At 39.0% G+C, this 23,555-nt stretch overlaps 1 protein-coding gene across 10 annotated transcripts in view; it reads left to right on the plus strand.

The window, feature by feature from the left end:
• The window catches only part of PTPRM (protein tyrosine phosphatase receptor type M), a 700,717-nt gene that overhangs the window by 490,154 nt on the left and 187,008 nt on the right, over positions 1–23,555 (plus strand). The window lies entirely within an intron of this gene.

The following is a 23,555-nucleotide window of genomic DNA, read 5'->3' on the forward strand; positions in this document are numbered from 1 at the left end:
AAATTCCTCTCTGTCTCAGTTCTTGATCAGAAAAATGGGAATAAAAATACTTTTTCTCACAGGAGTATTTTGAAAATAAATTCATAAATACCTGTAAGTTGTTCAGCTATTACAAAAGTGAGCATAACAGAAGTGTTCATGGGGAAGTAAAAAAAAATCCTGTATTCCATGCATGGTGGGGGAATATGCAGGGATATGCCAAGGACAAAAAGAAATGCTGAGCTGCTGCTTCAGGCAGGGTGCATCTACACTGCACCCTTATCTCAAAATAAGCTACGCAATTTGAGCTATGGAAATTGTGGTGTTTATTTCGAGTTAATTTCAAAATAGCTTATTTTGAAATTTGGCGCTGTCTACACAATGCCAGATTTCGAAATAACCGACTAATCCGAAATGTCCCTTAATCCTCGTGGAACAAGGTTAGGAGGGAGGTCGGAATAGCGAGCCTGTTATATTTCGAAATAATGGGCTTGCTCAAAAGACGTGGAAAAGTTATTTTGGGATACTTCATTTTTTGAGGAGTAAGGATTATTTCTAAAGAAGGGGTTTCTTTCAAAATAACCGCGTCTACCCAGCGTTTGTTATTTCGAAATAGGGTATTTCGAAAGAGCGGCGGTCCACAATTATGCAAATGAAGCACGGGAAATTCAAATCTGCACTTCATTTGCAGTTTCCCTCAGCTGTATTTGCACCCTCTCTCGAAAGAGGGTGCTAGCGTAGACATACACTAACAGATATTGGATGGTCTTTAACAGGTCTTTAACAGGAGGTTAAATAAAATTGTACTGGGGATAGAGAGCAAAGCTTGGGGAACCTTTCAGTTGATTCCAGAAGACAAAGAGTTACATTATCTTCCATTTGCATTTTACAGTATAAAATGGTTCCATGTTTTCATCAAGCTTCAAGCAATGGGTACGCGATCACAGTTTTGAACTTGAATGAAATCTAAATAACAGCATAGTTAACGGCCATTCTATAATAGATAAACTAGGTAAAACAGATCACCTAGTCTCTCAAAACCTCTAAAGTGTGGCTCAGCTGTTTGGTGCTCTGAAGAAATTAATTACGTAAACTAAGAACAGCCATGCTGGATCAAACCAAAGATCCATCTAGACCAGTAGTCTGCCTTCTGTGCCCCAGAATGATTTGATAGGTAATCATCAAGTGATCCATCCCCTCTTGCCCATTCCCAGCCCTGAGAAACAGGAGCTAGGGACACCATTCTTGCCCATCCTGTCTAATAGCCATTGATGGACCTGTACTCCATGAACTTATATAATCCTTTTTTGAACCCTGTTTAAACGCCCTGATCTTCACAACAGCCTCTGGAAGGGAGTTCCACAGATTGACTATGTGTTGTGCAAAAAAAGTAACCATCTAAGCTTGACCTTGTATTGTCTTCTCTTGTCATAAGAAGGGAAAGTATACAAATAAGAGTAATCAAAAGTAGGCCCTGGATAGGGAAAAGTAGGCTCAGCGAAAGGATCACATTCCACACTGCATTACAACATGCATAACCTCCTCCAGGATCAGTAGGTTGTAAGTCAATACAGAATATATCCCATTTTTCTTAACTGAGCTAGGAAAGAGGAAGTTGATGTGGATTTTAATACATTGTTTATTTTTGAAAGCGTTTTCCAAGAATGTGGGTTGAAGTCTGGTGTCATCTTTAATTTATCATCATTGTTCTTGCTATCATATTAAAGTTCACTGATTAGACATTGCAAGCATAGGATGTGACATCCAGCCAGTTATATCATCCAGGAACCTATGTACTAAAAAATATATCATTGTCTTGAATGCAGTAGTTTGTAATGTGCTGAGGCTCTCTCTTCCTAATGGCCTGCCACCTCTAAAACCATTCTAATATTTAAAAAAAAATGGCAGATAGCTTGTACTGCTGCTGGATTATGAGAGGTGTTGCTGTGCATATTTGATACTGAACTATATTGTTTTATCTTGTATTTGCTAGGTAGCCAGTCAGGAAATATTACACAGAAAGGAATTGAGAGCCGCCATTAATAATACTCTTTCTCCATAAAAGGTTTTGCTGCTTATGCCAGAGCTATTCCTCCCATTGTTTGCTGAGTCACTATTGTGTTCTATATCATTCACCACAAAAAGGGAGCAGATTTGGGCTGGAAGCAAGCACCATTGGTGTTTTGTGAGCTTTTTTGTTCATGAGATTATAGCAAATTCTGTAGCAGTTAACTTTGCAGCAGTTCCCTAGACTTCGCTGCTATTCCATGTGGGAGAAGTAAAAATAGTTAAGCTGACATTAGTGATGTTCATGTATAATTTCCTCAAGATGACAACCAGTACTGACATATTTCTGTTTTCTCTTGACATGTTTTGATGGACAGAACCCTAATGACATTGGTGAGAGCAGGAAAATTGCATTAGTAGCTTATTATGTAACTTAAGTTTAGCTGCTGAACTGGAAAAGCCTGTAGATCGTGTAAAAAAAAAAACAAGTCCCATTATTCTGGCCATAACCATTCACTTTAAAGTCTTTCATTTTTTTGAGATTAGACCAAGGCCATTAGAGTTTAGCCATTCATGGACAGAAGCCAAGAATACTGCATTGGTTCAAACTCAGCAGCAGATAAGGGAAGCTGATGAGTTTACTCTAGATTCTACCTACAGACTGGTTAAATGGAGCTATTCTCATGTATAGGTGAGGCACAAGCTTGAAGACTGACTAGTAACTAATCCCCACTAGTCAATTGCAATGAGTTAGGAAGGTATAACATTACCAGATAGTGACAGATAAAATGTGTGCAAAATTCAAGTGAGAGGGTTGCAAATGTAGCTTTCTTTTGTTTCTTTTTTCCACTAGAGCGAAATTAGGGCTGTCACTTATTCACAGTTAACTCACATGATTAACTCAAAAAAATTAATCATGAGTCATCAAGTTTTAAGCTCACTGTTAGTTTTTATTTTAGTTCTGGACATCAACACTCCGGTCATCTGAAGAAGTGGCTGTGCCCACAAAAGCTCATGATACAATCTGCATGTTTTGTTAATCTTTATAGTGCTACCAGACTATTTGTTGTTTAAGTTTATCCTGTAATGACTAATTCGGCTGCCCCCTGAAGCTGTTAAAGAATAGAACATGAATTAAAACACATTAAATATTTGTGAATGTTTTACATTTTCAATTATATTTAGGGCTGTCAAGCGATTAAAAAAATTAATCACAATTAATCACACGATTAATCGCGCTGTTAAACAATAATAAGAATACTATCTATTTAAATATTTTGGATGTTTTCTACATCTTCTAATATATCGATTTCAATTACAACACACAATACAAAGTGTATAGTGCTGATTCCAGGCTCCTTGCAGTGCTGCCCTTTTGAAATGCCACTGCAGTGTTTCAAAAAGGGGCAGTACTGCATGGAACCTGGGGGCAGTGGGGGACTACAGCTGATCCCAGGATCTGTGTTACACTGCCCCTTTGAAATGCCACGGCGGCATTTCAAAGTGGCAGTGCCACACAGCTGATCCATGGCTCCACGCAAAATGCCTTTGATTAACACGTGTTAATTTTTTTAACATGTTAATTCTGCCCTACATTAATCACAGGCATTAATGTGCGTTAATTGACAGCCCTAAACATATTTCAGTTACAACCAGAATATAAAGTGTACAGTGCTCACTTTTTATTGAAAATATTTGCACTGTAAAATAGTAAAGAAAAGAAATAGTATTTTCAAAATCACCTCTTGCAAGTACTGCAGTTCAGTCTCATTATTGTGAAAGTGCAACTTACAAATTTATAGTTTTTGTTACATAGCTACACTCAGAAACAAAAATAAGTCAAACTTTAGAGCCTACAAGTCTACTCAGTCCTACTTGTTCAGCCAGTCCGTAAAAGAAACTAATTTCTTTCATTTATAGGTGATAATGCTACCTGCTTTTTATTCACAATGTCAGCAGAAAGTGAGAATAGGTGTTCATATGGCACTTTGGTAGTCAGCGTTGCAAGGTATTTACTGCCAGATATGCTAAATATTCATATGCGTGTTCATGCTTTGGCCACCATTCCAGAGGACATATTTCAATGCTGATGATGATCATTTAAAAAAAATTACATAAATTAAATTTGTGAATTAACTCCTTTGGGAGAATTATATGTCTCTTGGGGTATGTCTATACTACATCCCTCTTCGCCAGAGGGATGTAAATTAGACATACCGAAATTGCTAATGAAGTGGTGATTTAAATCTCCTGCGCTTCATTAGCATAAAAATGGCCACCGCTTTTTGTCGCCACGGAGCTTCAGCGACTAAAAGCAGTAGTCTAGCCATGGTTCTATTGCTCACTGAAGCCTTTGGTGACAGATCCCTTATGCCTCATAAAACGAGGCTTTAGTGAGCGATAGAACCACGTTTTTTTGTTGCCAAAGCTCTGTGGAGACAAAAAGCGGCAGCCATTTTTATGCTAATGATATTTAAATCCCCACTTCATTAGAAATTTCGGTATGTCTAATTTACATCCCTCTGGCGACAGAGGGATGTAGTCCAGACATACCTCTGATGTTTTACGTGCATTCTGCCATATTTTACATGTTATAGCCACCTCAGTTAATGACCAAGCACACAACTGTTTTAAGAACACTTTCACTGCAGATTTGACAAAAACACAAAGAATGTACAGAGTGAGATTTCTAAAGATAGTTACAGCGTTCAACCCGAGGTTTAAAACTCTGACGTGCCTTCCAAAATCTAGGAGGGAAGAGCTGTGGAGCATTCCTTTAGAAGACTTAAAACAGCAACACTCTGGTGTGCAAACTGTTGAACCCAAACCTCCAGAAAAGAAAATCAACCTTCTGTTGGTGGCATCTGACTCATCTGATAAAAATGAACATGCATTGGTCCCCTTGGCTTTGAACCATTATCAAGCAGAAACCATCATCAGCATTTTATGGTGGTTGAAGTATGAAGGGACATATGAATCCTTAGTGCAGCTGGAACATAAATATCTTGCAATGCTGGCTACAACAGTGCCATATGAATGCCTTTTCTCACTTTCAGATGACATTGTAACAAGAAATGGGCAGCATTATCTCCTGCAAATGTGACCAAACTTGTTTGTCTGAACAATTGACTAAACAAGAAATAGAACTGAGCTGACTTGTAGGCTCTAAAGGTTTACTTTTTTTTTCTTTTTAATGCAGCTATTTTTAGAACGCCATTCTGCATTTGTAAGGACAACTTTCATGATAAAGAGATTTCGTTATAGTATTTGTAATTATTTTTTTTTGTTCACAGTGTAAATATTTGTAATAAAACATAAGAATGTGAGCACTGTACTCTTTGTATTCTGTGTTGTAATAGACATCTATATTTTTGAAAATGTAGAAAACATTCAAAATATTTAAATAAATGGTATTTTATTGTTTAATTGTGTAATTAATCACAGTTAACTTTTTTAGTCAGAACTAATTTTAATCACTTGAAAGTGGTAATTGACATTAATATTTGAGATGATGTGTTGTGAAAGTGATCAAATTTAAATATTTTTCAACATAATTACATAGCACTGGATTGGGGGGGTTGTTTGTTTCTTGTTAAGAACAGTGCCTTGTCCCAAGTAATTTGTGATATTGTAAGAAGAAGAGGTATAAACACCTCTAAGAACTCAAAAATAGTAAGTCAAATGTGCCCCAAATAATGAGATTTAAAAAACAATCTTTTTTTTATTTGCCTTCTTTTTACTCAGCCTATACCGTTCAGATTTTCAAGGGTATTTTCTGCAACCATCAGGACTAAATGGTTTTAAACTTACTTAAAAATGAAAGCTAATATTCACATGTAATCTTATAATTGCAGGAGTTGGGGCTTTAAGAAAAACACCAACTATTGTAAGTGGCGCTGGCCAGTGACAAGATACTGTACTAGATGGACCACAAGTTTGGTCCAACATGAGAATTCCTGTGTTCCAAAAATAATTCTGAATCTGAATCTGTAAAAATTCAGCTCCTTCACTCACTGTCAAAAGCATTAGTAACACTTGAGGTTAATAAAAACATACAAAATCACACCTTCCCATTCATAAAAATATAATCTACAGTAAGAACATTTCCAAACTCTGGCATTTAAGATCTTGGGAATGACATGAAAGAAGTTATTGAACAATTTAGGAAACATACATACTCACCCTTAAAAACTTCCATTTATGTAGAAACTTTCTGGGTGCTGAAAGTCAGTTCCTTATTTCCATCTCCAGTAACACATTGGAGTTGCTCCTAGATTTCCAGTTGGCTGCAGATTCCTGGGTGGAGGAGAGAATTAGAAATAAGAATACTGGAATGTGGGAAGAATTCACATGAGCAAGAATCCCTTTTAGTAACTATGAAACTTATTCCTGAGAAGAGAGGTTTTGGAAAACTTTATCTCCTGAGATTAGAAGAACATGAACATGCTGAGCTGAGTATTGTATCTGTTACTCCATTGTATATTTACAGTGTCCACTTAAGAGTTCCTGTGAGATACGATATGTTTATAGATATTGAAGTTTGCTCACAAAATAAGATGTGAGTGTTTTGTGAAATCATCAGATTCCTGAAATAGCTCTAGATATATAATCCCACAAAGCCCAAAATAAATTTGGAATGTTCTTACTGTCTTGCAAGCAAGTCTTACAGGATTTGAAGACGTTGTCCCATAAATTTTGGTGCTGATGGCTGTAGATGTCTGTGATGACATAAATTGAAGTCTTTGCTGAATAGACAGTATATACAATAATAAATTAACATGTTTCAGAAAATCTTTATGCCTACTGCACAGAAAAATATATTTTGTTGGGCTATTTGCTGTGTGCTCTTTACACAGAGGCACAGTATCTACTTCAAATGTGGATAATAAGAAATCTTAAAACTAATGTTTCTGTCAATTAAAAAATCACATAAGTTGCCATTTTTCTCTTTATATTTTTTTCTAAAGGAAGCATTTTCTTCTGCTAATTCCTGGCTTCTTCACCTTTCCAACAATTGAATAATTGGATTGTTTTACAGCCACATTATACAAACATGTTTCCATACACAAAATATACACCAAAGAACCACCCAAATGCCATTTAAAATTCAGAATACTATTAAATAAAAGCTTGATTTTGTTAATATCTTTCTGAATGTTTTAGCAACTTTTCTCTCCCATAGCCACAGTGAGAGAAATTGAAATAGTTTGAACCTGACCCGTCCTGAATGAGGGGATATTCCAGGCCAGGAAGGTCCCTCCCTTCATGGCTATGCTGAACACTACCACCCCGGCTAGGGCACTAGTCCGGTCCCACAACTGCCTGGCCAGCCATGTATCCCTGGACCGGAGCTCCTTGGCCTCTGCCAGGGCCAGAGCTGTGTGGCTGGGGCCAGAGCTCCATGGCCACTGCCAGCCCCCTCCCCCCCCCCCCCCCCCCCGCTACTGCCCAGCAACTAGGACCAGCATTTCCCACTGTGCCACCCGCTCCCCTTCCTGCTGAGGTGTGCCTAGCTGAATTGCTGTTCCCCTCCTTCTCCTCCCCCCCCCCCCCCAGCACTCCTGCCCTGCGACTGGACCTCCCTGTACCTGGGCTCTGAGGTCCAGGAACATCTGTGGTCCTACAAGATCATGGATGTTGACAGACCAGAGAGTCCCGGTTAAGGGAGGTACAACTTGTAGCTTTCAAAAACTGATATGGAGTTCAGAGCACAAAATGAGTTGACTTAACAGAATACCTTTGCTTTTAACTCATCTTTTCCTGTGAACCTTTGGTTGAATGCACTAAATATACCCCTTTAAAATCAACAAATAGGCACTCCTCCAAACTTTACCAAAGTATTTAAATCCAGTTCTCTTGAATGAGAAACCTTAATTTGCAAACATGCTAGGGTGTTGTGTGTGGTGAATAAATGTGTACTGGAGAGACAATGAGGAGAGAGATCAGAGTTGACTGACTGTTGTTCTGGTCACAAAATTACATTTACACACAATCCTTGCCCTCTCAGTGCAAAGCAGTACATTTTCAGACCAGCTGAGGGTGTTTTTTGCTTTCTTAAAGGACCAGGCTCCATTTACATATAGATTTAGCAGCTAAACTGTGAGTTTATAGCAAAAGGGGACTTTGCAGTTTACATTGTTTGTTCTCTCTTCATTCTTCTCATGTCTTAGTCATGTCCTTCAGTATAGACTAAAATTCAGATTTGTGTTGGTTTCAGAGGTTTTGTCATCTACAGGAAACATCTCACACTTGATGCTTAAAGACTAATTTAATTAGCAGATGAAATACACTGTCTTTTCTTTGGGGTCAGTACAGGGGAAAGAGTGGATCTTCCCATTATGTGATGAACAACATATCCCTCTTTCGGCATCTGTTTCTCCTTCTTATAATTCAAAATGGCTCAATTGGTGTGGACTGTGTTAATTGTAAATGTGAAAGAAAGGACTAACTGCATGTTTCCCTGTTCCTGTTGGTGGTATTCAGTGGTTGTGAAAACTTTTGATTTCCAAAGCAATCACACTTGCACACCACAATAGTCACAATATGCTAATATTTTGTCGACTAAAACCTTAAAATAAGATGTTATAATATGAATAATATTTATTCACTTTCTTCAAAACTAAAATAGAAATACCTCTAAGGTAAAAAGGACTATTTCATGCCTTTCAATCTCTGACATCTCATTCTGGATTGTTAGATAACTGAAGCACAATTTAACAATCTTTTACTGCAAATCTCAGTAGTGCTTAGAGATTTTTTTTCTGTTTAGTATTGTGTTTACTGTCTAAGAAGGGTAATATCCTTGAAAAAAGAAGCTCCTTATACCCATAATATGCTACAACACTGATGCTATAATTGTCTTAACAACAAATGGGCTATACAGCATGGTAAAACCACAATTTACTAAGTAATCTTTATTGCTTAAAGACTATAGTTTTCTGATAGATTCAGTTGTTAATTTGCAGGGTGATTTAATGAAATATTGAACCAAGTACCATCAGGTGTCTGTCATGGGTAAGACAATGAAGTATATGTAACTTGTGTGCAACCAAGACTTCAATATAAAAAACTAAAAATAAAAAGGTAGGGAGGGAGAGATAATATGATGAAACCAACTTAAAACATCTTTTCATTAATATGCTGGAATTCTTGTACAGCATAGTTAGTATTAGTTGTATTCTCATACAGCAAAGAGCAGCTATTGCATGATGTTTCTGTCTCTTAAATGATGTCAGAATAATGTACTGAGTTTCTTTAGTCATTAGTATTGTATTAGCTTTTCTGAGTAATTATATTTTTGTCTGAACTTTTTAATCCTTTATCCATTGAATACACCTTGAATCCCATAGATGATGATTTGGCTGAAATACTTTTATTGACCCTATCAGCAGGGGTTATGAGTGGCTAATGATAATCTGTCTCAAGGTTGAACCTGTCAGTATTCTTTCATTTCTTCAAGGTAAATCTTCTCAGCATGGAGAGTTTGCACATCTTTTTTCCCTTCTCCTCTCCCTCTTCCCCCCATCTTCCTTGAACATTTTTACCATAATGCAGCTGAAAAGGACATAGTGCAACTTAGTGCAAGACCCTCAGTGAAGGACACAAGGCATTTGTTTTGAAAGTCATGCTCTTCCTGTTTTTCTCTCATTACTCTTTGCTATTGTTCTCCTGAGATGAAATGCCTTATCCAGACATGCTTCAGTCACCTTCATCTGCTGCTTTCATAACAGTTGTGTTAATTGTCATGCTGCCCTCTGCTTCCATTGTGAAGCAAATTCTGCTTCAAGATTTTGCCATTGGTGTATAATTTTCTTTCACATTTCAAGAAAATGGCCCAAACTGTTCAATAACATAACTTTAGTGAAGTCAATGGAAGTATATCATAGATGGAATTGCAGTTCACAATAACTAAGGAGGCAGGCAGAGTAGTAGGCTAGTGTAGTGTGGCCACAAATTAAAACCGCAGCTTGTAAGTCTTATCAGAGTTGAAAAAGTGCCCCAATAAAGAAGAAATAATTTTCCAAGAATTATCGTGGCTGTTGGAAGCAAGTTTATTTTTCAGTTATAATGTATGAGGAGAGTGAAATTCTCAAATATTTTACTGCTGATTCCAAATAAGCTATAGAAAGAAATTCATATTACTGTCAGAGGAGTCTTGTATATTTCTGGTTAGTTTCTGTGCCAGTGCAACAGCATCAATGATCCAATTAAAAGGAATCAGCATCTGGAATAGAAGAGAGTTTTAAGCAGAGATTATGCCAGATAAAACCTGCCTGTGCTGAGCTGCAAAACATTCCAGATGCCAATTTATTTTTCTTCTTAGTGACTCAAACTTAGGATAATTTCTGCTGAGATTTCTCACAATAATTCTAAAATCTGAGATCCAACTAGGTCAGAAACTGTGTGCTTCTGTGCTATATTCAGCACACCTGCAGGAGAGGATAATTGTTAACCTCTTTCTTGTCCATTGATCTTGGGGGTACAAGTTAGAGTAATGCCAAGGTAGTTCCAACTTGTCTGAATGGGATTTGTTAAACCAGAGGAAATCATTCTCTAATCATGCTTCTTATTCAGGTTCGGGGGTCGGAGAATCATGTGCCATTTGAGCTTGTTTTAGGCCACTCAGCCCTGGTTTTACACTATGAAGCTATTTCAAAATAACTCCCCTTATTCTGAAAGAACAAGTGGAGTGTCCACACTACCTAGTCCGTTATTTTGAAATAAGGGGCTGGTTATTTCAAAATAATAACTCCTGCTTTCCACGAGGAATAATGCTTGTTTCGAAATAGTTATTTCAAAATAGCGGTAGTGTGGATGCTCCACTGCTGTTAGTCCAAAATAACTTCTCCCCAGAGTCACTCAAAGTAATTACTCCCCAGTGCTTCCTGGGGCTCTAAGACAAAGTAACGCATCCACATTAAGGGATCCTGCCTTGGACTAATTTTGAGGCTTTCCTATAGTGTGCACACACTATTTCAAAATAGTTATTTTGGGAGTTATTATTTTGAAATAAGTTATTTTCAAATAATTTCCTAGTATAGACGTCCTTCCAAAGTGTTACCAGACAACACAAGTAGCTGGAATGGGGCAATGCATCTACCCACTGTACTAATGCTCATAAGAATATGCCTTTTGGTTAAGGTAGGTTTCTAATTAGGATAGACTTACATTTATAATCTTTGTTCATTTACTACAAACATTTTCTAGATTACCTGTATACATACAGCAATAAGATTATTATAATTTGCCCAAGCCCAATTTTTCATCTGTCTCAGTGGGAGTTGGGCTTTCAAAAGGTGTTCAATAGCATTCTAAAAGAGCAAATGGAATAATGAAAGTAGTTGACATTTATTTAGGCTGTAAGATTGTGGAGGTAGGGACCATTACGTATGTGAGCTAACAGTGGGGCCCTGATCCTTAACTGGAGCATCTAGTTTCTATCACAGTACTGCTGCTACTACTAACAATGATACAGCATGGACAGTATTTTAATATTCTGTGGTCTGCAAATTATATGACAATTTTAAAAGAAAAGTAAAATGAAAGCCGTGAGTATGCTGGTAGTAGCAAGAAGCACTTAGCTGTGTGCAAAAACTGAGCATGAATGTAAGAAACCAGAGCTTGTCACCTATAGAGACTGAAAATACGCTTCCAACAGCAATTTTCTTAGATGTGGAATAAAGTACTGCAACTCTGTCTCCCTTTTATTGGATTTATAACAGTAATACTCTAGTAAGACTGGAGTACTGTAAATTGGTTAAATTCTTTTTGCAAGTATCACACTGCATCTACAAATGAAACTACTTTCATTTTGATTTATCTTTGTTCCCTATCTTTGTCTCCCTCTTTTTTCCAGATTCTTTTTCTCTTTCACCACAAGTTCTACCTCCTTGTCTGCAATATTGAGATGCTCCTGCATCCTGTCCTGTTGACTTTGTCCCTTTCATCTTCCCTGTCTTCTTCCTCTCCTTTGCTTCCCTTTAGCTGCCCTCTTTCCTTGGGCTCTTCCTCCAAGAACTGTCATGTTTATCCAGTATTGGAAAATATTGCCTTCAAACCCACTTCCAAACACTGCTGCCTTTGTCTCCACAGTCTTGGAGTGTGCAATCTATTTCTGTATTCTGCTTCCTTTCCGCCAATTCTTTTCTTGAGCTCTTCCAAATTAAATTGTGCCCTCTCCTCTGAACTATACATCCAGAAAAAATGTCTAATGACTTCTTCCCAGGTTGGGAACCTGTTGTGCTAGGTGTGTGTGCGCGCCCCCAAGAGCTTTTAATCTTAAAAACTCAGGTAAATAGCTGAAATAAGGAATTATTAATATTCCATTTTTACAGATGGCTTTTAAGGCACAAAGACATTAAATTACTTGTCCCAGGACATATGAGAAGCCTGAGGCAGAACTGGAAATTGAAACCAAGTCTTCTGAATTTAAAATTGTATTCTGTTATGCACACCTTCCTTCATTTCCTCTTATTCTTTCTGATCTCTCTCTACTGTATTTTTGTACAGCTATTTAGAAGGGCATTAAAATGGGAGAAAATATTCTACTTTGAACAATAACATAATTATTTTTATAATATATTGTTGTATGCCATATCCTTATTTTAATAAAGTAGAATCTCTATTGAATAGGTACAGAACATCCCAAACCTAGAAAGGCGAGAAAATATTTTATTAATGCCACATCCATGTTTTCTCTCAACATTACCACATGTGTGAGATTAGTGCGCAATGTATGTCCTGTGAACCAAATTTGCACTTGCAGGTATGGAGCATTTTTCTTCTCACTCTATGAATGTAGAGAAAACTACATGGGGAGGGGAAAATTAACTCTGAAAATCATCAGGTGTGCCAGGGCTACTGCCATTTTCCCATGGATCCTATTGTGGAAGGGACAACTTTTAAATCTCACTGAGACTTTGAGCCCACCAATGTATCTTCCAGTCAGCCTCACTTACTGCTCTATGATGAAATCAGTTCCCATTGACTTCCTATTTACTTCAATGGTAACCTTGCTCAGATAGGGAGACTGAGTTACTGTCAATCACTACTTAAAGGAGGTGTCTCCAGACAACAGTTGATGTTTGCTGATTGTATTACATGAAGCATTATACTACTGCACCTGCCTTCTCCGGCATACTAACAATGACTTGTGTCTCCAGTGCAAGGTGTCCATCAGTTTTCATTACCTCTATAAAAGAAACCTGCAAGATGTATATAGATCAATATATTTATCGCCTCACATTTTTGTATCATGTTGTCATCCATCGGCTTGTATTGATACAATATTTTTGGTCTTGCAAAAACAAAGCATGATTTTAAGCAGTTAAAAAGGAGGGGGGATTAAGAAACATTCTGTAAATTATTTCTACTTTCTTTCAGTCTGCATGTATATATAAATATTTCCAAGTTTATAATCAGACAATACAACAGCGCAAATGTTTGTGGCAAAAACCAACAACATAAATGGAGTGTACTCATCCATGCATTATGAAAACTTACAAATTAAAAGTGTATTACAGCTGCTTCTGTGGGAATCAACCAATTGAGGTATTATATAGGTACATTAATACATGCTGATAATTAACACAGAATTTTACAAACATTGTAGCGAAGTAAGCAGTGCATAATCAGTTAGGCTCTTTTAGGGAAGGCATTTGCAAATAATTTGACAACATTAGTTATTAATTCAAACGTCAGGTTACATCCAGAATATGGCTAATACCCACTCAACAAAGGACCCCTAAGAGGAAAGTGAGGGCAACAGTAAGACTTCTGGGGCCACACAGAGCCTAGTTTGTTTCTCAGAGTACTCTCGGTGCTGCTCTAATTTGGACCCCACTGAAATAACCATATAAAGTTAGCCCCCGAGAAACCTTGTGATTCTTTCCTTCACCAAAATCCTGGCTTCCTGTGGTGGGGGTTTTTTTTTTTTTTTTAGGAGGGCAGGAATGTGGAGGAACACATGAACAGCATAGGGGACTCCTTAGGTAATGAGCTTTTGTCCAACAATCTCTCTGACTAATGTCACTCCCAACCTCCCCCTAGGATCTGGCCCTCAACAGTTAGGAAATGAAAAAGTTCAATATTCTCACAATGCCTATCCTGTGCATTTTTAGGCACACATTTAGCAGCATAATCTTTATTATAAACACACGTAGGTGCCAGTCACATCTCTGAAACATATGGGTAACTTTACATACAGGAAAATTTCCGTTCAACATAAAAGGTCTATTCACATATGAAAGTGTTAGCAGCTCAGAGTCTGATTAAAAGGAATGCGCAGAATAACCACATCTCCTATGGGATTTCCTGATTTTTTTTAGCAGTACATTTGTACAGTGAACATACCTATAATGCAACATTAACATATGTTTTTATCTCTTAATTTCTCTGTTGATTTTTAGAGGAGAAAAATGCCCTGGGTTAATGGGTCTAAGAAACGTGTAGGCACTTACAAATCCTATATGCTTTGAAGGAAAGAGGTTCCCTCTTGTACAAATTATCAGCTTTTTAAGGAAATGCATATTTCACTACAGAATCTAGTAGGGATGTAATAGTGTAGTCGACTAAATGATTAACCATTAAGCACCTGCTTATCGGTTAACGTTATGAACTACACACATTTCTCCCCTCCTTCCACAAGTACATTTTTAGCGGGCTGGCTGACAGGCTGGTTCAGTCCCAGCTCATGCCAGATTCGGCATCAACCCCCGCACTGGCTCTTATTGCTTATAGTGCAGAGCCAATGCGGGGGTTGATGCTGGGTCCCAACACGAGCCGGAAATGAGCCAGCCTTCCCACACGCCATCTCTTAGTGCTGGGACCTGGCATCAACCCCCGGTACAGCTCTGCACTACAAGTGCTTGTAGTTCAGAGCCACATCGGGAATAGTTGCCAGACCAGGGAAGAGCCAGGATTGAGTGGTAGCAGTGCTACTCCTCACTGATTAACCATATAGTCAACAACATTTTTGTCGACTACACAATTAATGAATTACATGCTTCTTCATATCCCTCGAATCTACGTATATTGAAACCTGCATGGGTAGGAGAAGGTGTTTATACAATGAAAACTTTCTACAGGTGTATTAGCTATCCATTAACCAGAGTGACCCGCTGAATTGTGCCTATTAGCTGATTTGGGATTCTGCATGGATTTAAAAGGGGCTGTTAGTGGAGAGTAGAATGCATGATGCTGTCCCAGTTCTGGAAGGTGCTTGCAGTTAGCCCTAAAGCTGTGCCGTCAGGAAAAGGACAAATGCTCATGTGGAAAACATGAGTTCCTAAACTGTTGGGGTGAGACTATCAAAAGCATTCACATTGCCCTAACTCTGCTGTCATTGAAGTCAATTGTAAAACCCCCATTGACTTCAGTCAGTGAAGGGCATCACTGAGCAGTTTTGAAAATCCCTCTCTTATTTTGTAGCTTACTTTAATGTTCCCCTTTCAAATCGGTAGAAGGAATAGTCCTCAGAGAGTATTATTACCTTATCGGAATATTTCATATGTTAAATGTAAGTGAATTTTGTGTTACGGTATTTACGGACTAAAACCATGAAATGTTCTTATAGTGGGAAAAGGTGGGTTTATATTTTTCCATCTTCACCCTCTGAAAGCAGTTAAAGTGAATTTGCTCATATTTTCAAAAATATTTACTTCTGAGTTGAAACTAGTCATGGACAATTTTGACTCAAAAAAGGAGTTTTTTACTTTAAGCCACTGAAATAGGGGCTATTATGAAAGTCCTGATGAAACATTAACCATAACACTAATACTATCAAGAGCCCTGTGATGTATATTTATTTCTGTTAGAGCAAAACAATGCCTACCTGTTAAGAATAACTTCTGTTTTATGATAGCCTATTATTATTTGAATCATAACCTTCACGATTTCTTTTATTCAGGAGAGAGGCATTAAATCCAAATACTTCCTGAATGTGCCTGCTGTGTGAAAGCTTTAATTAAATCTACAAGTAAAGCTTTAAAAGAACAAGAATCAAATTAATTGCAACAAGGGCCATGCATTTGTTTCTGTGACAGTCCTTTGCGCTTCGGAGAAAAGGCAATCTGTGTACCCTTATCTGTATTAGTAAACTCAATATCACTTTTCATTAGGATGATAGGTCATTGTCATGTGTTTTCCATCTGACACTGTTTACATATTAATGACCTCACAAATAGCCTGCTCCAACTAGTTGCAGTAGGATTCCAAAGCTGTAAATCCACGAAGTGGAATAACTGTCTTCTGCTTTCTGCATCATTGGGTTTTGTGAGATCTTCTCTAGATTGAGCTTCATAATTAGGCAACAGCATAATTAAGGCAAATTCAATAAATGCAAATAGGGTAAATGATTTATATCTGATTATGGTTGTTATATTATTCTTTAGATTAATTTTTAAGCATAAGAACATAAGAACGGCCGTACTGGGTCAGACCAAAGGTCCATCTAGCCCAGTATCCTGTCTGCTGACAGTGGCCAGCACCAGGTGCCCCAGCAAGGGTGGACCGAAGACAATGATCAAGCGATTTGTCTCCTGCCATCCCACTCCAGCCTCTGACAGAGGCCAGAGACACTAATTCTATTTCCTGGATAATAGCCTTTTATGGACCTAACCTCCATGAAATTATCTAGCTTCTCTTTAAACTCTGTTATAGTCCTAGCCTTCACAGCCTCCTCCAGCAAGGAGTTCTACAGGATTGACAGATTCATGCCCTGCGGTACCGGCACCTAAGCAAAGAAAAACTGCGACTACGCTGTCAGTACAAATGCCTCAACTCCAGATGTGGTAACCTTTCCTATGGCTTCCTCACATTCCAATCCCAAAGCCTTGGCAGGAATGGGACCCATTGGCCGCGTTGAAAACTCAGGTTCAAACACCTCAATTAGTGCCTCCTTCCAAGCTTTCTGCAGTAGCATGCAGACCCCCCACTCTAATGACATCGGAAGTCACACAGGATAATGTGGAAAACTAGGATGACTCACAGGGAAAGGATACATTACCTACTTTGCATATCTCATCTTCCTCTGATGAAATGATAATGCCTCCTCCACCAACTGCGGAGGCTGACTTGAGGTCCTTCCAGGACCTATATAAGAGAGTGGCTAATACCTTTGACAACTCATTGATTGAGGTCCCTGAGACACAACACAAGCTCACCAACATTTTGCATGCCTCACTATTCTCAAAAATTGCATTGCGAGTCAATGAGGCCATATTAGACCCTTCAAGAATACTATGGTTCCCTCACCTATTGCAGCTGGCAGTGGTACCATCACTTCCTCTTCCACAATGGCCAGGATCGGAGTCGAGTTCTTCATCCACACATTCACAGGCTTCATTTCCACGCTTGGCTCTTCCAGGGCTGAATACCCATCAGGACACGTGGGAAAAGGAAGTACATAATGTGATAAACTGTTGCAAACAGACTACGGGAAAAACATATTTCCAAAAATGGAGTCGTTTCTCCGAATGGACAAATCAAAGAACTCTGCACCCTCATTCAGCACAATTGATGATAAAGAATATCTTCTTTCTTTTAAGAAGCAGAATCTTTCCAATTCATCTGTAAAAGTTCATCTAGTGGCAATATCAAGTGAGCTCGAAGTAGTAGACATCCACACCAAATTCTTACACCCCATCACTAAGAAGCTCCTGAAAGGCCTGAACAATATATTTCCCACCATAAGGCCAACAGTGCTCCCTGGGACCTCAACCTCGTTCTTAATACATTGATCCACTCACCCTTTGAGCCCATGGCAACATGTTCCCTCACTTCATAGAATCATAGGACTGGAAGGGACCTCAAGAGGTCATCGAGTCCAGCCCCCCGCCCTCAAGGCAGGACCAAGCTCCATCTACACCATCCCTGACAGATGTCTATCTAACCTGTTCCTAAATATCTCCAGAGAGGGAGATTCCACCACCTCCCTTGGCAATTTATTCCAATATTTGACCACCCTGACAGTTAGGATTTTTTTCCTAATGTCCAATCTAAACCTCCCCTGCTGCACTTTTAGCCCATTACTCCTTGTCCTGTCCTCAGAAACCAAGAGGAACAAATTTTCTCCTTCCTCCTTGTGACACCCTTTTAGATATTTGAAAACCGCTATCATGTCCCCCCTTAATCTTCTTTTTTCCAAACTAAACAAGCCCAGTTCATGAAGCCTGGCTTCATAGGTCATGTTCTCTAGACCTTTAATCATTCTTGTCGCTCTTCTCTGTACCCTTTCCAATTTCTCCACATCTTTCTTGAAATGTGGCGCCCAGAACTGGACACAGTACTCCAGCTGAGGCCTAACTAGTGCAGAGTAGAGCGGCAGAATGACTTCACGAGTTTTGCTTACAACACACCTGTTGATACAACCTAGAATCATATTTGCTTTTTTTGCAACAGCATCACACTGTTGACTCATATTCAACTTGTGGTCCACTATGACCCCTAGATCCCTTTCTGCCATGCTCCTTCCTAGACAGTCGCTTCCCATCTTGTATGTATGGAACTGATTGTTCCTTCCTAAGTGGAGCACTTTGCATTTCTCTTTATTAAACCTCATCCTGTTTACCTCTGACCATTTCTCTAACTTGCTAAGGTCATTTTGAATTATGTCCCTATCCTCCAAAGAAGTCGCAACCCCACCCAGTTTGGTATCATCTGCAAACTTACTCTGCGTATCATCTGCGTACTCTCTATCCCAACATCTACATCATTGATGAAGATATTGAACAGTACGGGTCCCAAAACAGACCCTTGAGGAACTCCACTTGTTATCCCTTTCCAGCAGGATTTAGAACCGTTAACAACAACTCTATGACTACGGTTATCCAGCCAATTATGCACCCACCTTATCGTGGCCCTATCTAAGTTAACTTAACTGTCTACAAAAGTGGCCTTCCTTCTAGCAATTACAGCAGCAAGGAGAGTAGGCGAACTAGGTGCATTTATGGATCCATTTTATTTCTAGTCTGGATCCATTTTATTTCTATAGCAGACCACTCCGAGGGACAAGCTAACTCAAAGCAGAGGCTTTCAGAACGAATAATAAACTGCATTAAAGAATGCTACCATGTTAATGAGGTGCCATTGATTACTCATGTGCGGGCACATTCCACCAGGGCCATGGCCAACTCTACGGCTTTCCTATGTATTGTCCCCGCCACAGACATCTGCAGGGCAGCCACATGGGCCTCAGCCCACACTTTTACAAAGCACTATGCCATAAACACTTGCACTTCACATTGTGCTGCTTTCAGACATGCATTATTGGCCACCATCCACATCTGAAGCCCCTCCTTCGAGAGACTGAGGGCACTGCTCCGTAGTCACCTACAATGGAGTGCCCACAGGGACACTGTGGAAGAAATAAAAGGTTTCTGTGAAGAAAGGAAAGGTTACTCACCTTGCACAGTAACTGGTGTTCTTTGAGATGGGTGTCCCTGTGGAAGCTCCATGACCCACCCTCCTTCCCTCTGCTTCAGAGTGCAACATCTCTCCACGGTAGAGAAGGAACGGATGGGTGGTTGACGGCACATGTGCATCAGCATGTTCACTACAGCGTGTACGCACCGCCACCCGGGATGAGGGAGTACTGCTGCTGAAAAATTCCGGTTCCAGGCTCAGGGGTGCCAAAACATGTACAGTGGAGTGCCCACAGGGACACCCATCTCAAAGAACACCAGTTACTGCACAAGGTGAGGAACCTTTCCTTTCTGCAGACAGAGTATGTCGCTCTTACATAAAGAGGAGGGCAGAAACTCACATCTAAAGCATTATTCCCTCTCCTCACCTCAGTGATATCTGTCAGAACTAACACTGCTTGAAGCAGTTTTTAATTCCCTTTGGATCTCCCCAGGCCTTCCGTTATGTCTCACATGGCCTACCGTTATATCTCGTAATATCCATCGCTTCTCAAATGAGCTTTCAGAGAAGCAGCATGTTTTAGTTGTAAATAGTATGAGACTGGGATGCAGCAGTTCTAGATTTATTTCTGATTCCACCACTAACTGCCTGACAAGGTCACTTACCCCATTTTAGTGTCTGTTTCCTCATCTGTAAAGTGTTTAGAATATCCCATCACAAAGGAGTGTTGTGAGGATTAATTAGAGTCTGATTCTCTGAAGTGCTGAGCCCCTGTATCTCCCATTGACTTTGGTTGGAGTCCAGGGTGCTCTGAAAACTAGGACCTTAGAACTCACTTTAGATTTGTAGTTCCAGAGTCATATTTAGAGGTAAGAAAAGATTAACTTCACCTGAACAAAAGTGCAAAGAGACATTATACATGTTTGGGGCAGAAATAATTATCAAGTGCTTCTAGGGACACTATGCACTTTGCTAGTAGCTCTAGCTTTAGCAGAGACAGCTTGTGTTCTACCCAGCACTGGCTGCTTTGCCACCTTCAATAGAAGGTATTTAATACAATACCTCTAGCTAGTATACCCCCTTTCCACTCCACTGTACTGACTACATTATTATACCTACCTCCTTCACGAGAGCAGAGAGTTTTACATATATATTTCCCCCCATCAGGAGCAGTTATAAGGTGACCCTTTATGTTTGTACCTTTTGAACGTGTGAAGTGTTATATAAGTGTTAGATGAGTTATTGAAGCCCAAGTACGGTGGTGGCCACCTGGTGTAAAAGTATAGTAATAATGAATACAATAATAATTTAACCTACTCTCCTGTTCATGTGTGCCTAAATAAAGACTTAAATGTAGTTTATCTTTTACAGGCTAATAATTTGCTATCAGATTTGAATAAATCAGATAGGCATGAGATGAAATTAAGATGGAAAAAGTCAGATGAGGAAATTAGCCACATTCACATAGCAAAATCTTTTATAACTAATGCCTATGATTAGAGAAAGACCTGCGGCAAGTCAAGCAAATGAGATCAAATGACCCACAGAAAGAGAAATTAACCTCAACAATAAATAAAAGGTTATTATCCACTACGAGCACTCCAAGACAAGCTGCTCTTGATTAGTCATATCTTTCACTTCCAGCTATAGACCGTGATTATAGCTGCCATTCAGATTATGGATGAAGGCATCTTAATGTAGAATAAAATACTCCTGCGTATTTATTCCTTTCTTTCAAGGTTGTGTTTTCTAAGATCTAATCCAGTCCTCTTGCTTTTGTCACCACTATCCTACCAAATTCAGCACTAGTTCCATATTTTTCTGACAAACATATTTGTCTGTTTGATGCTGTTTTCTATCACATTTAATCATTGGTAGCTGGTTTTAATCTCTGTGCCCATTCCAGTTGGTTAAAAAAATTCCTTAGTAAGCTTTTAATTCGTTGATGTTTCTTCAGGGGATTCCTGGGACCTAAGTGGTGTTCAGTTTTCCCCTGTGTCTCCCCTCAGAAGTGATATTGCTCCCAGAAAATGTTTGAAAAAGATGTTTTCTGAAGCCCAGTTAAGTCACTCTTCATATCATCCAGAGCAGGTTGCTAGAAATTATTCTGCCCTTCCTTCTGTCAAGAATTGATCACACTAATCATATTTTCCCATCCCTAATACAACACATCAAAAGCAAAGAATTCATGTTTTATAATACCTCCTCACGTCCTGCCACTAAAACACATTTTTCCGTCTCTTCATTTCAGCCGTAGTAATTGCTAGACTAATTTAGCACCTTGAACTGGCTATTACTGAGCCTCTGTGCCCTTACTAATATGGAAGTGTTTAATCTAGTTTTGGTGGAATTGTTGGATATGAATGTGAACCTGCTTAGTAAAATGATGATTTTGATAATCTAAAAAAATCTATTTTAAAAAAGTAATTAAAAAGCCTCGGTGTTCATTGCTGTATTTCATATGTGTGAACTATATCATTCTTCACATTTCACTAACAAGTCTGCTTAATTTTCATAGCAGATAATTTTAAATTAAAGCAAAGGTTCTATAGGTCTCTGCCATGTCTCTCACACACTTTAAAAAACTGTTTCTGAGAGGGCACTGTTACTCTGTGTAGATAGCTTGAGTTTAGAAACAAGACATTACTTTATGGACAACCTATCCTCAATCAACCTGGAGCTGTGCACTCGCTTGCTCTCTCTTCCGCCCAGGTACTCTGCTGCAATTAGACACCTGCAGCTGGTCAGTGCCAGCTAACTGTGCCTGGAGGAAGCTGCAGGGCTGTTTAATTGTAGTGTAGACTTCCGGGCATGGGCTGCAGCCCAAACTCTGGCATCCTTTCACCTCAGAGGCTTGTTTTAACCTTGGCAAAGAACTCCAAATCATATTATTTACAGTCAACTAAAACTTTCACTGTGTTTGAGGCATTCGCTCAAGGGATCCTATCTCAGGCAATCTGCCATCAGCACAGTTGGATTTGGTGAGTCTATTATATCTCCCATAGAAATATATTATTATTATAATTATTTCTTCAAAAATGCTACCCCACATGTTTTGGGTACAATGTAAAATACTGTTCTTGCCCTGTAGAGCTTACAGTGCTCCTCCTTTTTTTTTTTCCCTTTTTTTTTCCTTTTTTTAAATCTTTAGTAGCCCAAGAAAGGGTTGGGTAGTCTTGTTCTGGGTTTCTGCTGTCCCATCGTCTGACATTTGTCAGCCAAAATAATCATATATGCTGGAGTAGTTAGGGCAAAAAAGGCAGAAGCAGTGTTCCTTTTAAGGTTGAAGCCTGCTAATTGGTATCAAAAGCTCCCAATCAAAATTAACTGATTGTCATTGCCTATAATTTCTTTAGTTACACTGGCACATATTTATGCTACAGGACTAATGGACTGTGCACTCTTCTGTGAGTGTTTATACAGCCATGCCTCTTTGTAAAAAGAGCAAAATTCAGTGTACATTGTGCTCTTTGGTTAACTTGTTGAGTTCTTCTATAAGGTACCAGTTGCTTGGCTTCAAAGTGGTTTTCAATAGCTGGTAGTCTGGTTCATTGAGAAATTTCCACCTTGTAGATATTACAGCTTTAGCAGCATTGCTTTACCTTATGGAGGGAAATTACCGTAAGTGCTTCTCCTTTTAGTGCTTATTCTGGCCTTAGAGCTTCAAAAGGTCTTCTACCAAATAGGTCAAAATAGCTGTTTTTAACCATTGAACAACCAGACAAAATGCAGGGCATACAGATAGGATGGCAGATAGATTTACACAACAACAAGAAACAGTTATCCAGGATTTGTAAATTTTTAGGAGCTGTTATTCAGCTAACTCTGAATAATCCCAGAGAAGTGGGATTTTAGCTTTTGCTGGCTCACTACTTACAAAGAAAATGGTCACACAATCTTGCCTGGACTCACTTCTCCAAAAGCCCCGGTTTTATCACTCTGTGTCCTAGAACGCTGTCTATCTCCTTTATAAAAATAACTCTTCATCCTGTCTGTGTTTTCACTGTAACAGCGAGAGGGGACAAGAGTTACATGTGTGTGTGTTTTGAGTCATGTGTACACAGACCATCATGAGGCAGTCAAATGCTAAGGCTAGCTTGAATAGAAAAAGCCAAAACGCTAGAACTTCAGATAGGTAACTTTGCTCCATCTAACAAAAGTGACTTGGCAGCTATACTTTGTAGTTCCTTACTTTTGGAGTGTGAGGC

This window comes from Pelodiscus sinensis, chromosome 2 (genome assembly GCF_052426305.1).
Source record: "Pelodiscus sinensis isolate ZL-2025 chromosome 2, ASM5242630v1, whole genome shotgun sequence".
Taxonomy (NCBI): Eukaryota; Metazoa; Chordata; order Testudines; family Trionychidae; genus Pelodiscus; species Pelodiscus sinensis.